The sequence below is a fragment of the Phyllostomus discolor genome, chromosome 1 (assembly GCF_004126475.2).
Source record: "Phyllostomus discolor isolate MPI-MPIP mPhyDis1 chromosome 1, mPhyDis1.pri.v3, whole genome shotgun sequence".
Lineage (NCBI taxonomy): Eukaryota > Metazoa > Chordata > Mammalia > Chiroptera > Phyllostomidae > Phyllostomus > Phyllostomus discolor.
This window is the reverse complement of record NC_040903.2, coordinates 100888492-100901851: the sequence shown is the minus strand read 5'-3', so window position 1 is coordinate 100901851 and position 13360 is coordinate 100888492. Positions and strand designations below refer to the sequence as shown.

Genomic DNA, 13360 nt, shown 5'->3' with positions numbered 1-13360 from the left:
AGCCAGAAGGGGACAGCACTGCCATGCATTCTGGCAGCTGAAAGAATTCCAGGGGGGCTGAAGTACAGAGAAAGGTGGAGAAGGCATGGGACAGGGCTGAGAGGACAGTGAGGTGTTGGCAGCCTGTGTATGTGTTTTGGCTTGCTAATCTTACCCAGGCTTTTTGTTTTTACCCTCTATTCTTGTCTGTATTATCCTTTCATAAAAACAATACTTTTGTGGAACAAGATGGGATATAATTTAAAAGTTATTATTCCAAGTTACCCTATAAGCTGACTTTATCAGACATTTCATGAAAAGCAATTTTACCCACTCATGTCCCCACCCCCCAACACCAAGCTGGGTCAGCACACCTCAGTGGCAGACACAGGTGTGCTGGCTCACTCTGAGTGAGCCTGTGGACTTGAGAAAACTCATTCGCTTTTCTCTGGAGGCTCATGTTATTCTTCCTCTCCAGCACATCAGGATCCTGGAGTCAGATAATTCTTTTTAAAAGGTGGCTTTGTTGACAATTTAGAAATAGCCTGTCTCCTGATTCTGTAAAAACATCATGGTCAGCTGCCTCTTAAAAGAACTCCATGAACAAAACAGTCAGGTGAATAAAAAGGCAGTATTTTTAGTTTCTTTTTTTTATTATAAACTTTCATTCTGCCAGCCCTGCTGAGGATTAGGGTGTGTTAGTTAAAGATTCCTCGTGGAAAGCTTGGTAGTTAGATGTTCTTCCCTTCATCTGTTGCCCCTGTTCTTGATATAGAGTTAAACCAAGGCTTCAACAGGAACAAAATAAAACATATCAATGTTGGCTTACCTTTCCTAGTCAGGAAAAGGTCTAGTTCTGAGCCCTTACTCAGTATAGTAAAACATGTTTCATTCATCAGAAAGGGGAAGAAAGGAAGAAAGAGAAAATGAATTGGAGATACCAGCTGAAGTGGTTACAAACATGGTTACCCACATTCTCTCTTAGCTAGACTGAGCTACTTCCTAAGCTTCAAAGCACACCAGACACATCACTGCCATGGGACTTTAGGACTGGCTGCCCCCTCTATCTGGAATTCTCTTCCTCTCTGGAGCCACAAGTCTCACTTGCTCACCTACTTCTAGTTTTTGATTGATTGTTACCTTCTCAATGAGACTCACAATGATCATCCTATTTACAATTGATGACACATTTGAACTCCTGATTCCTTTTACCCTATTTCAGAAGTTGACAAACTATGACCCCTCATTTTTGCAAATAAAATTTTATTGGAACACAAGCATATTCATTTGTTAAGGTCTTGACTATGGCTGATTTTGCTCTACAACAGCAGAGTTGAGAGACACTAGACTGCTAAGCGCATGGCAGATATTCAATAAGTATTTGCTGAATGAATAAATGAATGAATGAATAAATGAATATAAAGTATTCTGCAGAAATTAGGCAGTTAGTTATGACCATTATCATTATTTCAATATACACAAAACTTTTCTAAAGAGGAGTAGGATATGCATTTTACCAGCATATATTCTCAACCTACCACATAGAAAGTTGTGAGTATCACAAGACTTTTTCAGCTACTGTGGAAAGTGTGCTCTTATAGGTTTGTCTCTGAGCCTTATATATCTGCTTACCTCTACTAGAACACCTACACAATTCAAAAATAAAAGCTAGAGGAAAAGACTTTTTTAATGAAAGTAAACATCTTTTGCAGCTCTAAGACATTGGGCTGTTGTCGGGAAGTGCTATTTTCATGTTCAGACAGAGGAATGGCTATTTTTACATTACAGCCAGACAAGACTTAACTTTTGAGCTAAATAGGTAGGTGCATTTTCAAACTGTGTCTTTATTTTACTTAAAAGAAGAAAGGAATAGCTAGGCTCACCTTTTGACCAAGGAAATAAAAGCTTCAGCCTTCTAGTTCCTCAGCAATTGATAACATTTTTTTATACGGGTTACATTTCTTGATAACATCAACAAACACTAATTTATGTAAAGTAGTTTCTTGTCTATTCATGCAAAATATCCACATAGTCACTGCAAAAACACTAAGGTTGGATTGCATCTAACCCAAATTCTGAAATTTATTTTTTATTTCTGTCCACATTTAATCTCCACTTCAGTGGTATTTTTTCAAAAGTACAGAGATATCAACTTCCTGATCATTTTTGGATAGTTTTGGAAAGTGAACGTGAGCTAAGAGTTATGAATGGCCCAACAGGGTCATTCCATGACAGCCAGGGTCAACCGGGGGCAACTGCATTGGGCACAGTCTGCAGACATTTTTGATGGCCATGACTGGGAAGGTGCTACTGGTGTCTTAATGCTACTTAGTATCACCAGGAATACTGGTGAACATTCTGCAATTAAGTCCCCTCACCCCTTCCTTATGTTTTCACAAAGATTTTTTTTGTCTAGAATGCTAGTAGTGCCAAGGTTGAGAAGACTTGCCCTGTGATATAGTTAACATTTCCCCTTTTCCTTTCTAAGCCATTTGCTTTCTTGTTGCCTTGGTGATGTCATCTCGTGCAATCTAGGGTTAATAATAAGTGCCCATTTCCTTCTTCACCAGGAAGAGATAATGACCGTAGGTGCTCTAAAGCATTCGAGCATTAAAAATTCCTAAGGGAAAAATCATTACTATTTATTAAAATAGAGTTATATGTCTGCAGATTTCATGTCTATATTGTCTCAGGGCTGCTTTTTAAAAGTTTAAATAGTTTAAGATCACTAAAGACCTATATGTTAGCGTCCCTTTGTGGGGTTGGAGAGAAAAGGCCACAGAACACAAGTTGCAGAAATCCAGGTAAAAAATCCACAGCTGGCATGTTTGCTCTTCTTTGTCCCTTTGTGGTCATCCCGTTCCACAGTGCTTCTCCTTTCCCTGCCCTTGTCCCTGGCCTGCTTGTCTCCTTTCTTCTCCTGAAGGGTAGCTTTGCTCCAGCCTCTCATTCCTTCCCCTTAATTCACTGGTATTTCATCAGTTTTCTTTTGTTACTCACACATTCCTCTGAGGTCTCACCTGTCACCAAATAGCTTATCGGCATTTTTTTCTGAATAAATACAGTGCCCTTACGAGTTGAATAAAATTTTCTTCTAAATACAAATATAAATATTTCCCCTTAAATGTTTAATAAGTTTATGCCACCTAGCCCTTCTCAATTAAGTAATGGATAAATTGTAATTAGTACAAAATGAAAACCAGAGAAAAGAATCACTTCATCGAATTATTTATTTGGGGCTGAAAAGAGAAACTTGTGGCTTTAAATTAGTTTCTTAATGTCTAAGACACCTAAATCCTCAAACTGTTGTTTAATTTTATAGAAGTCTGGGTTATGGGGACATAAGGCTGGCATGGTTGGAGTAAGCTTTAAGGGTTGGAACCTCCTATCTTCAACATACAGATAATCTTCTCACAAAAGTTTATGCAAACTAAAAGAATATATCTTAAAATAGGATTATGTGCACGTCTGCATAAGAGTCTGAGGCTAGTGATCAGTATAAAGCACAAGGCTCTCTACTCAGCAGGCTGGAAACACTTTAGATGTAGAAGACAGAGTTGGATAGGTCATTGGTCCTCCCCATTATGTTCTTTCTTAAGATTTTTTATATATTTTCTTAAAAGAGGTTAGCCTGTCTTTATCAATTAAACTCAAGAGGAAATGTAATTTACTTTCCATTTACACCCACTCTAACAGCCCACATCCTTGCTTGCACTGGCCTACAAGGTCTAAAGCTATGGCTACCATGATCTCGCTGACCCCACTTCCTACTCCTCTCCATTCCCTTGCTGTGTTCCACAGCTCTGGCCTCCTTGCTGCTCCTCCAACCTTTCTGACACACTCTGCCCTGGGGCTTTTGTACTTGCTTTTTCTTATGCCCCAAATGTTCTTTCCTAATTTATCTACTTGGCTCACCCTCTCCCAACCTTAATGTCTTTGCTCCAGTTTCTCCTCAGTGAGACCTCTTCTGACCGTGTTATTTAACATTGCAAACTATGCCTTTGCTTCTCCCTTCAGCTCTATTGATCTTTCTTCCCAGCTCAACAGTTTTTCTTTTTTATATAATAATAATGATTTAACAATCTAAGTTATTTACTCATTTATAATGCATTGTGTTTGTTTTCTACCTTTTCCTGCTAGAATGCAAGCTTCTGATTGGTAGGACATTTAATTGTTTTTCTCACTAATGTATCTCAAGAGTCTAGAATAGTACCTGGCTCATAGTAACCATTCTGGACATATCTGTTGAATAAATGAATGAATTGGTTCAGCACAGACAGGGACAGAGGGCTGTAGTTAGAGCAGCAGCTTTTATGAGAAATTTGCAACGCTCAAGAGGGCACCTTGATGACACCAAAAGACAAAAACAGAAAGAAGACAAACAGAGAAGGAGTAAAGGAGATTTTATGTATTGCACTTTACAGTTTTCCTAGGGTTGACCTTGCTGTCAGGCATCTGGAGTCTAGGAAAATGCTTGGATATAGGTGCTCCTACACAGCTGTCTCCAGTGTGTTTTAAGACTGTGTGTGTGTGTGTGAGAGAGAGAGAGAGAGAGGGAGAAAGAGAAACAGAGAGAGAGAGGGAGAGAGAGAAGAGAGATGGGAAGGCATTGCAGTGGTGTTGCTAAGAAATTTCCCATCACTCACTTGATCTCTCAGACCTCCCACCCCTGTACTCAATCTTTGTGCTCCTACCTACAGCATGCCATCTGGTTTTATTTTTATAGCCAGACAAAGATGACAAACTCAAGATATCTCTGGGTATAACCAGGGCCACAGTGAGACAAAACAACTTCATTTTTACGAGACGCAGGACAAAGATGAGTCATCAGACAAAACAAATGTACTTTTCCAAACCCACCTGTTCCCCCTTGGGAAGTTGTTTTAACTTGATATTCCAGTAGCTCTGGCTGAATTAGAAGGCAGAATGAAAAGGTTATTAGGAGACAATACAGTCATATCAGTTTATGCTCCCTTGCCCAGTATGAGGGTGCTCCTAGTGAGCATGGCTCTGAGCCTGAGATCTGTATTAGTTTGGAGGATAAGTATCAGACTGCCTGGGTTTAAATCCTGGCTCCATTAGTGGATAGGTATGTGGCTTAAGAAGAGTTATCTAATCATTTTAACCCTCCATTTCCCCATCTGTAAATAGTACCATGATACTACTGTGAAGGTAAAATGAGCTAATATACATATAAAGCATATTGCCTTCGTAAAGTGGAGCTCTTAGGCATGACCTATGACAGGAAGGGCTGCCTAAATGAAAATGCTGGCTTTACTACTTACTTTCCATGCAACTTATAGCAAGATACTTTACCTCCCTTTGTTTCAGCTTCACTTTCAAGAGGAAATTATTTATCTCTAAGGATTATTATGAGGACCCAATAAAATAGTTTAGTCAAGTAACTTAGGAAAGACCTGACACACAGCAAGTGAGCAAAAACAGGCAACTTGTATTCCTCTTATTTACCACTACAATTTCTATGACTTACTATTACTATGAGAAGGTTGCAAAGAAAAAATAACCCTTAAACTTTACTCTCAGAGAGACTTCTGTCTACAATTTTTAGAAACACTTTCCCTCACCCTTCTATCCATATCCCTTTGTGTATCAATCAAGTATAATCACTTATCAGTAGAAATTGGTGAATGGTATCAAGAAACCAGAGTACAGGGGTGCCCTTCACATTCTTAACTCTATAAGCACTCAGGAAGTTTCTTGGATTTTAATTTAAACCATGTGTTTGAGTGCAAAAGATCTTGTTTTTCCAGTTCATGTCACTTATACTTGGACTTGGTGATATACGGAAAATAATGGAAGAGATAAGAAGCTGGATATAATTGAGGAATAACTAACCGGTCACTGTGGGAGAGATTATGAATTGTCTACCTAAACCTATTTGTCCTTCTTTCTGTAACAGTAAAATAGCTGGGTCATAGTGGGGCACTCTGCTTTTCAGCTGGGGACTCTATTTCCCAGATGCTTGTAGCTACTTATACTTTTGTGACTCATTTCTTGACAGTAGAGTGGCAAACGAAGTGATATGTGCCTCTTCCAGGTTATACCCTTAAAGAAATGGGTAATGCATAGTTCTTTTCCTTTTTTCTTACTCTTTGGGATGTAGATATGATGGGTGTGGAGCAGCTGTTTGAGACCCAGAGGTGGAAGGCTCATAAAGGGAAAGGCAGAGATGATAATCTCTGGATCTTTATATGTGAGACAACAATCAACTTTTATCTTGTATTAGCCACTAGACTTTGAAATCTTTTAGCCTGTAACAAACACAGCCAAATTAACTCAATAAAAATAATATTTGACTCAACCACAATCACAAAGGAAGATAATTTCAAACAGTTTGAATGTAATAAAGACATTTTCAAAAAGGAAATATGTTAGCCTTTGAGAAAGATCAATTTAAACTCAAGGAACCAAATAAAGTCTTGAACTTTAAAGCAGTTTCCAGTCTTTTTCCCATACTCTGTACCACGATGAAGAGCCAGCTACAGTGATTAGAATAACTCAGTTATATTTGGAATGTTGGCAATTACCAGAGCTCTTTTGGATTTGTGGTAAATACCATTTTCTACAGTTAGAATTCAAACAAGTATCAATGAGATTATCTAAATAATTTATATTCAGTCCACTGATAGAGTGACATAAATACCAAAGTAAATAGTGATGAGGCAGTGTTCATGGTGTTGTGGATGAGATGAGACAAATTCACATGGACCTCCAAAGTCCTGTGGAGGAAAAGGGATGGCATGGCCACTCTCTCAAGGGGAGAGCACCCTGACCCTTGCCTTGACAAGCTTTCTAATAGTATACATCAAAGAAGGTTCTCATTCATTATGCTCAGGTTTGCCTCAGGTAATTACTTTTTACAGATAACAAAGGAAAGGATGTTACTGATTACTTCTTATGGATTAACAAGGAAAAAATATTGCAAATGTAAGGGAATGATAAGAGTAATTGTTCTGGTTATACTCTGTCCTTGGGAGAATTAGTACAAACTTCAGGAAGTTACTTTAAAAATATGCAGTAAGCGTTTGCTGCTTCAACTCAGGGTAGGGGAATTTTAGCAAGAGTAAGTCACAAAGCAGCCTATGTACAATGCAGGCCTGGTTTCCCACGGGAGAGACAATTCATGGGTTTGGTGTCCTGTGTGCTGTCACATACCTATGGGCTTTCCAATAGGTCCAGGCTACATTTGCCATTTCGAGTGGATAGGTTTCCTATAAATAGATCTTAAAATTTAGGATAAAAGGTAAGTATGTTAAAGTGTCAGCAAGAGGTCAATGCCGTCACATTGGGAATGACATGCTCAAGACTTGCAAGTCTGAATTATTTATTGTGGACCTGTACTGTTTTTACATGCCCTGGCTGGCATAGCTTAGTGGATTGAGCACGAGCTGTGAACCAAAGTGTCGCAGGTTGGATTCCCAGTCAGGCCACATACCTGGGTTGCAGGGCATGGCCCCCAGCAACTGCACATTGATGTTTCTCTCTCTCTCTCTTTCTCCCTCCCTTCCCTCTCTAAAAATATATAAATAAAATCTTAAATATATATATATATATATTTAAAAAATTACATGCTAAGGTTGCAACTGACTGCTTATAAGTTTAGAATTAATCTACGACTTAGAGGTAGTTTACTGCTCCGTAAGAGTAAGCCTAAACTTACTCTTAGGAAGTCAGCTTGTCAAAATACACTAAAACTGGTCACACATTTGGGAATTAACATGTTAATGGAAGTTGAAAGAAGCAGGTTTATGTTGCAATGTTAAGTCTAAAGTAAAGAGAGCCTTCTCTCAGGCTGCAGGGTGTTGCAAAATTGCCTGCAATAATGGCCATGTGCTGTGCTCTCCTTCAGTAAATGTTTGCTCTGAGATTTGGGCTCTTGAGTAGACCCACCATAGATAATACCCTCTCTGTGAGCCAGGTTTGTCTGAGATTATTATACCTGACATTCTAGGTTGCAGACAAGTCTCTTAGGAGTTTGTTCGGTATGATCCAACACCTGTGTATCCTTTTATATGTAGGTCAATGAATAAAATAAAGTTTCTGAATATTTAGAGCTGAGACCAGATCACTGAACTCAGTAAACGCCATCCATTGAGATTTCATCTGCAATAGCTATTCTCAGGTTCATGTAATCATTTGTGTTTTTATGATAATTTTATGTTTGGGAAGCACTCTTTTATTATTTAAACAGTGCTCAATTTAAATTGGACATATAAAGAAAGGAAGGTAATACTGATCTTGAAAATAAATGATTACTCCACTACACACCAATTAACCTGGGGGAAAATATTAATAATACTAAATGCTCACAAGAATGCAGAGGAATTGGATCACTTGGATATTCCTGGTGAAAATGCAAATGGGGCAGTTACTCTGAAAAAGAGTTTGGCAGTTTCTTATACTTACCATACAACCTAGCAGGTGCACAATTGGGCATTTATCCTGGAGAAATGAAAGCTTATGCTCACAGAAAACTTGTACACAAATATTCTCAACAGTTTTATTTACAATAGGCCTAGTTGGAAACAACATAAATGTCCTTTCAAAGGTGAAATAATAAACGAACTGAGGGAAATCTATACAATGGAATACTACTCTGAAATACAAAGGAATCAATTATCAATATATACACCAGTTTGGAGAGGTCTCAGGGCATTATGGTAAGTTAAAAGAAAAAAGTCAGTCTCAAAATTACACACTGTATAGGTTCACATGTATAACATTATTTTTTAAAAAATATTTTAAATTGGCCCCCAGCCGCCACACCACCACCTCCTAGCAAAGCATCCCAGGCCCCACCCGGGATGGCAGCCGCACCAAGTCCATCTCACTCATGTTTTTCCATCAGCTCCACCTGTCCCAGCACTGTCCTGCTCCTTTACTCAAAGGAGCTCAAGAAGCGGGATGAGTTTGAAGATATTTTAGAGGAAAGGAGGCATGTCAGTGACTTGAAGTTTGTGATGAAGTGCGACACCCCTCTTCTGTATAAGAGAATCATTCCGCGCAAGCCCAGTGGTATATTAATGTAGTGTCCTCAATTCTACAGAGGTGTTCTATGTCAATAAACAGTTTTCCAAGGAATTCCTCTGGTCCGTGGACACCCTCTGAGAGGAAGCCTCTCAGATATTGGATGAAATGAACCACAAGCTGTGTCTGGAAGCCATCTGGTTTTTTGCCCTTGCACTGAGCAAACTATTTAAACAAATTTTCTCAAAAGTGTGTGAATGAAGAAGGTATTCAGAAATGACAATGAGCCATCCAGGAGCACCCAGTCGTCCTGCTGCCCCGTTATCAGAGTTACATCAATGTTCTGATGTTGTCCTTCTTTTTATACAACTGTGACTTACCTGTACCTGTCATAGCAGCAGGAATGGGCTTCCTAAGCATGAAAATGGTTGGGGAGCTGCTGTGGATGTTGGGCACCTTCTTCATGTGGCGCACCTTCAGCAGGGACAGACTCTACTGGGCTGTGTTCTCTGAATATGTGAAGACCCTGTTATGGAATGGTTATGCTCCTGTTGAATTTTTCCTCCAAGTGGCAAGAAGGTGCTCCGCCAAGACATTCACCCCTAAATTTGGTCTTCTGAATATTGTGATGGAACCATTTTTCAAAACAGAAGTTTTTGATACCTACCTTGTTCCAGTTAGCATCAGTTATGATAAGATATTGGAAGAAACTCTGTGTATAGGCTTCTCGGGTCTCCTAAGCCAAAAGAGTCTACAACTGGATTACTGAAAACCAGGAAGATTCTCTCTGGAAATTTTGGCAACATCCACATGTACTTCAGACAGCCTTTGTCCCTGTGATCCCTGGCAACTGGGAGGATGAGCTGAAGCCCATATAACTTGGTTCCCAGGTACATTCCTCAGAAACAATGGAGGACATGCCTTCATCACTGAGGTTGCCTATAAAGTGCAGCTTGAGCAGATCGAGAACCTGGTGCTAAGACTGTGGGTCCTTGTCATTGCTGTCCTGCTCCAGAACTAGCCACCCATGGGTTTCAACACTCTGGTGGAAAGGACTCTGTGACTGAAAGGCTTAACCCAGACCTTTGAGAGGTTTCTTACTTTCCGGGAAATGAAACTGTAGATGAGGTGATCCAGTCCAGCATTCTGCTGCATGCCAATGTCCCCAGCCTTCTCAAAGACTAGGTGGCTCTGAAACTGGATGCCAGAGACTCAGAAGTGGTCAATGGCCTCATCTACCAGCATATCACCCCCTTCACATGCTCAACTTACAGGAACCCGTTGCTCAACATCTTTGTTCCTCCCTCTTTAGCAGCTCTGGCATTGCAGATGGCACCTGGGTGCAGGAAAGAGGATATCTACAGTTACTTTTGCTTTCTATACAATTTTTGTTGGAGGAGTTCATCTTCCTTCCAGGAAATGAGCTACAGGACTTTGAAGAAGCTTGTCACCTGCTTTGTAAAAGTGAGACCATTTGGGTGACAACAAGGGACATCCTATTTACAGAGACAAGAAAAACTGCTAGAATTTTTAATAGGACCCTTTAAAATAGGACCTTTTATGGAATGTTATCAGATCATTTGCAAATACCTCTTGAAGAAAGAAGAAGACCACTTCACTGAGAAACAGTACTTGGCTAGAGTTAGGACGTTCACCAGTCAGCTTCTTGATCAAAGTGCCTCACAGTGCTATGATGTATTATCTTCTTTTTTAAAACATATTTTATTGATTATGTTATTATAGTTGTCTCATTCCCCCCTTTATTACCCTCTGCCCTGCACACCCCCTCCCACCCACATTCCACCCCTTTAGTTCATGTCCATATGTCATACTTGTAAGTTCTTTGGCATCTGCATTTCCCATATTATTCTTAACCCCCCCCCCTATTTTCTACCTACCATCTATGCTACTTTTTCTCTGTACCTTTCCCCCTCTATCCCCCTCCCACTTCCCTGTTGATAACCCTCCATGTGATCTCCATTTCTGTGGTTCTGTTCCTGCTCTAGTTGTTTGCTTAGTTTGTTTTTGTTTTTGTTTTAGGTGTGGTTGTTAACTGTGAGTTTGCTGTCATTTTGCTGTTCATATTTTTTATTTTATTTTTCTTAGATAAGTCCCTTTAATGTTTCATGTAATAAGGGCTTGGTGATGATGAACTACTTTAACTTGACCTTATCTGAGAAGCACTTTATCTGCCCTTCCATTCTAAATGAAAGCTTTGCTGGATAGAGCAATCTTGGATGTAGGTCCTTGTCTTTCATGACTTGGAATACTTCTTTCCAGCCCCTTCTTGCCTGTAAGGTCTCTTTTGAGAAATCAGCTGACAGCCTGATGGGAACTCCTTTGTAGGTAAATTTCCCCTTATCTCTTGCTGCTTCTAGGATTCTCTCCTTCATTTTACCTTGGCTAATGTAATTATGATGTGCCTTGGTGTGTTTCTTCTTGGGTCCAGCCTCTTTGGGACTCTCTGAGCTTCCTAGACTTCCTAGAAATCTATTTCCTTTGCCAGAATGGGGAAGTTCTCCTTCATTATTTTTTCAAATAAGTTTTCAATTCCTTGCTCTTTCTTTTCTCCTTCTGGCACCCCTATAATTCAGATATTGGAACATTTAAAGATATCCTGGAGGTTCCTAAGCCTCTCCTTACTTTTCTGAATTCTTGTTTCTTCATTCTTTTCTGGTTGAATGTTTCTTTCTTCCTTCTGGTCCACTCCATTGATAAGAATCCCAGTTTCCTTCCTGTCACTGTTGGTTCCCTGTACATTTTCCTTTATTTCACTTAGCATTGCCTTCATTTTTTCATCTAATTTGTGACCACATTCAACCAATCCTGTGAGCATCCTGATTACTAGTGTTTTGAACTGTACATGTGATAGGTTGGCTATCTCCTCATCACTTAGTTGTATTTTTTTTCTGGAGATTTGATCTGTTCTTCCATTTGGCCCATGTTGGTTTTTTTTTTTGTCTTGGTGCACCTGCTACATATAAGGAGCAGAGCCTTAGGTGTTCACCAGGGCAGGGCAACCCATGTCGCTGCTTTGTGACCCTGTATGTGAGGAAGGGGTCAAGAGGGAACAATGGCACTTACTCTGCTTTTTGCCAGATTTGAGTTACTGGCCCTGCTACCCACAAGAAATTTGGGCCCTTCTGGTGCTGACTCCCAGGAGGGTGAGCTTGTGTATGTTCTAGGACCCTGGGAGCTCTAGGAGAGGACCTGTGGGTCTCTCCAACAAACACTCCTGTGAGGGTGGGAGTTTCTCCTCCTGCTGTCTCAACCCCCACAGGTGTTTTCAATAGGTGGTTTGAGGCTTTATTTCCCTGTGCTGGACCCCAGGTTGTGAGGACTGTCTCGCTCCCCAGGTGTTCCTCCCGGTTTATCAGCACATGAATGTGGGACAGCCCACTCCACCAGCCACCGCCTTGCCCACCCCAGTCCTCTGCTGCCACTTTGCCATGAGTCCTCTCTGTCCCACTGCCCATCTCCACCCCTCCTACTAGTCTGGATGGATGTTTCTTCTTTAACTCCTTGGTTGTCAGACTTCTATACAGTTCAATTTCTGTCAGTTGTAGTTGTTTTTGTTTTTAAATTGTTGTTGTCCTTCTTTTGGTTGTGTGAGGTGGCACTATGTGTCTACCTATGTCTCCATCTTGGCTGGAAGTTCTATTATCTTCTGATGTACAGAAAAATGCCTTAGCAGTTTTGGTGAGGCTAAGTGGGGTGGAGAAGAAGAAGGTAAATAATAACTGTATATTTAATGTAAATGAACCTGCCATGACAAAATTAGAAGAAATGCTTGGTTGTAAGATACCAGTAGGAAAACCAGCAACTGCAGCAACTCCAAAACTTTAATAATTGCCAAATGGTTATGGAAATTTCAGTCATAAAATCTCCAAGGACTCTTATTACAGCAAATAGGGGTGTAAAGGGATAGATCCTTCTTTCTTCCAAGACTTTGAGACTCAGAGCTCGGGGAGAAGAAGGCGTGATCTGTTAGAGCAATCGGTGTGATCGTTTCCACCACTGTGATCCAGAAGGCATTTGTGTCCAACCCTGTGTGTTTTAAAATAAAATAATCTTTTGGAAACAGGTATGCTCTAGGACCCTGGGAAAAGCAAAAAGAATATTTTAAATTATTTTTAGTCATTTTATTGTGTTTTTCCCATTACCATTAAGCCCCCTTATATGCCTCTTCCCCTGCAATTTTGACCCTGTTGTCCATGTTCATGAGTCCTTTTCTTTTTGCTCAGTCCCTCCATCCCCTACTCTCCCCTTACCTTAGCTGTCATCCTGCTCTCTATCTATGAGTCTGTTCCCATTTTCATTGTTAGTTCAGTTTGTTCATTAGATTCTACATATGAGTGAAATTATATAGTATTTATCTTTCTCTGACTGGCTT

General features: G+C 40.1%; 1 pseudogene; it reads left to right on the top strand.

Annotated features, from left to right (window-relative positions):
• The first annotated feature begins 8789 nt into the window (after positions 1 to 8789).
• LOC114491992 lies at positions 8790 to 12869 on the top strand (annotated as a pseudogene).
• The last annotated feature ends 491 nt before the right edge of the window (positions 12870 to 13360 follow it).